Raw genomic sequence first — 3,636 nt, 5'->3', positions numbered from 1 at the left:
CCCTTGTGGGAGTGCACTGACCACCAGGGGGCAGCTCCTGCACTGAGCATCTGCCCCCTGGTGGTCAGTGTGTGTCATAGTGACCAGTCATTCCCAGTCTTTCTGCTGTTAGGGTCAATTTGCATATTACCCTTTTATTATATAGGATAGAGGCCTGGTGCATGAGTGGGGGCCAGCTGGTTTGCCCTGAAGAGTGTCCCGGATCAGGGTGGGGGTCCCCACTGGGGTTCCTGGCCAGCCTGGGTGAGGGGAAGAGGGCCGTTTTCAGACTGGCCACACCTCTTCAGGATGGGAGTCCCCGCTGGAGGGCCTGGCCAGCCTGGGTGAGGGGCTGATGGCTCTTTTCAGGCTGGTCACACCCCCTTCAGGGTGGGGGTCCCTACTGGGGTTCCTGGCAATCCTGGGTTAGGGGCTGATGGCTGTTTGCAGACTGGCCACAGCCCCTTCAGGGTAGGGGTACCCCTTGGGGTTCCTGGCCAGCCTGGGTGAGGGGCTGATGTCTGTTTCCAGGCTGGCAACAGCCCCTTCAGGGTGGGGGTCCCCACTGGCGTGGCTGGCCAGCCTGAGTGAGGGGCTGAAGGCCATTTTCAGGCTGGCCACAGCCCCTTCAGGGTGGGGGTCCCCACTGGGGTGCCTGGCCAGCCTGGGTGAAGGGCTGATGGCTGTTTGCAGGCTGGCCAAGTCCCCCAGTGAAGACCGTTACCCCTTGAGAGTGTGGCCATCCTGGGTGAGGGGCTGATGGCTCTTTGCAGGCTGACCATGGCCCCCAGCCACCCAAGATCCCAGTGGAGGCTGGCTGGAAGCAGGTATCTGGGATTTATTTGTCTTCTATAATTGAAACTTTGTTGCCTTGAGCGGAGGCCACAGCGGGCCAGGGCAGGCGGGAAGCTTGGCTTCCTCCATCGCAGGGGCAACCAAGCCTCCTGCTTGCTCCAGCTCCGTGGCTGCCGGCTGCCATCTTGTTTGGGGTAATTTGCATGTAGTCGCTCTGATTGGCTGGTGGGCGTGGCTTTGGGCATAGAGGAGGTGTGGTCAATTTGAATGTTTCTCTTTTATTAGATTAGATGACCCCCTAGATTTCTTGATTTTCAAAGACAAGAGCACAGCATCTTCCAATCTCTCTCTCTCTCTCTCTCTCTCTCTCTCTCTCTCTCCCTCCCCGCAAGGGGACATGTGTAGGCAGCAGTAAATTTCTAGATGGGTGTACCTTGGGGCCAACAGTTCATTTGTTGTTTTTACCTCTACATATAGTGTCTGAGGATACCTCCGCATCATTAACTCTAATGAGGAGGCACCTGTCTTCTTGGGCTGTTCATTCAGCAATCTGATAGCTGTATCTAATTGTCTAGCTCTAGCCCAACCTTTTAGGCTATGTGGGTCCACCCCTAGGCGGAGCTCACATTTCCTGTCCCCACATGGGATGATGGCCTATTGTTTGTGCCATGAGGCAACTATTAAGACAGCCCAGCTGTCCACTCTAATGGCCAAAAAAAGATACTTTATCTAGTATCTGAATCAAACTAACATAGTGCATTAGTATCTAAATAGACAGTCACAGCTGTACATGTAGCAGGATTCTTCCCTACTAAACCCATTTGTGTACCACATGGTCCAGGAAGGTTGGTGTACCCTCTTGGAACAGACTAGGGAGTACCTCCTCTATAAGAATTTCATCCCTTGACAGGGTCTTATATGTCACAGGACCCAACAGGTTTGTAATTCCTATGACAGAGGGCTGGTACTCACCTCTACCCTCTGTTCTAAATAGACTCCTCCCCCCCACTTTGCAAAAGTTGTGCCATTCCCGACATGGGCACGGTCACACAGGTCTTCAAGGCAGCACATATGGCTATCAACTGTCTCTCAACAAGAAAGTATTGGTTCCCAGTTTTCTTCTACAACTGGGACCAAAACCTTTTCTGCCCACTTGGCAGCTAGGTACCCTTCTCTACTTCTGGGGTTCAATCCCACACCACCCACTTCTGAGACATCTGATGCATGGCCATAACAATGGTGCTAAATGGGGACTAGAAACTTGCCAATACCCGCAAAAGACCAACAAAGGTCTGTAGACCAACATAGGACTGTAACAATTGCTGGAAGCTGTGTTCAAATCTGTAAGAGAATCAGAGGTTAATACAACATTATTAACACAATGAAACATTGGTACTGTGGTCACCCCAGGCAGCCAAATCCCATGCCATTAAACCATGACAAATGGTAGGGCCATGCAAACATTCCTGAGGGAAGGTGACCAAAGTCCACTGTCAACCCTCGCATGTAAAAGCAAACTGTCATTTGCTCTCTGGAGCCATGTCCATGGAGAAGAAGGCACCAGCCAAGTCCATCATGTAGGGCATTGCTCCCATGCCAGTTCAGGGTGATCTATGTAATCCGCTACAACTGGCACCATGAAGTGTAGTGGGGAAGTCACTCTACTCAGTTCTCTTCAAGCCATGGCCATCCACCAGGTGCTGGCAGGTACCAGCCACACTGGAGAATTGTGGGGCTCTGAGAGAAAGACGATCCTTATCTTCTCTAGCCTAGACACTATTTGTCCAACTTTCCCAAGATGTATTCTGATATGGGAGAGAGTTGCCTGCCACACACAGGCAGCTTAACCCTACACCCATCTACATCAGCAACTGGGCCCACATATCTATTTGGGTCACTACGGAGCAAACTATAGTGCACTCCAGTGAGTTCAACATGCAGCTTATATTAGAGTGTCTTTATTGTAGCCCAAGTATCCATTGCTAACAAGGAGCTATCAGATAAAACAGTTCTTCAAAGCAGTCCCATAAAGTAGGCAGCTGTACACTGGCTGGTCAATAATACATCTTTCCTACAAAGCAGCCTCCAACATAGGAGCTATACAAAGTAGCCTGACTAAGCAGCCACACATCAGCTGGTCAGTAACATACTTTATTCTAACTTAGACAAAAGAGGCTTCTTGCCAAATAGGGACATCAGTCTTTCGATTATAGAAGGGCAGACTTGTGTAGTATAGTATGATTATTGTGTCCTTGCTTTTGTACCTGTGTCTGGGAAATTGGCTTTGGCCTTGAACATCTGGCGTACTCTGATCAGGGTTCCCACACATTTGCATTTTAAACTTTAGGAAACTCAGAATTGAAAAAGATATATAACTTGCCTATGATCATAAATAATAAATAGTTGGGTTAAAACCTCAATCTTTATATTTACAAAGCCCTACCTTTCTCTACCACAACAGTACATGTTTTATGTTAGAAATATTGTTTGTTTCCTTAACAAATTATCACAACCTTTATGGCTTAAAATAATAGAAATGTATTATCTCACAGTTCTAGCAGATAGAAGTCAGAAAATTAAGCTGTTCACATGGCCAATGTCTCTCTGGCATGAACACTTTAGCATAGAATATTTCCTTGACTCTTCCAGGTTTAGTTAACTCTAGGAATTCATTTTCTTGGAAATACATAACTCCAATTTGTGTCCATCTCCATAGGGCCTTCTCCTCTGTCTCTGTGTTGTCTATTTCTTTCTAACTACTTTATTGAGGCATGAGTGATGTAATGATCTTATACACTTAATATATACAACTCAATGCATTTAGGGATAAGTATATACCCATGAAACCATTACTACTATCAA

Source organism: Myotis brandtii, unplaced genomic scaffold, assembly GCF_000412655.1.
Source record: "Myotis brandtii unplaced genomic scaffold, ASM41265v1 scaffold514, whole genome shotgun sequence".
In the NCBI taxonomy this organism is placed as follows: Eukaryota; Metazoa; Chordata; class Mammalia; order Chiroptera; family Vespertilionidae; genus Myotis; species Myotis brandtii.
Note: the sequence above shows the minus strand (reverse complement) of the source record.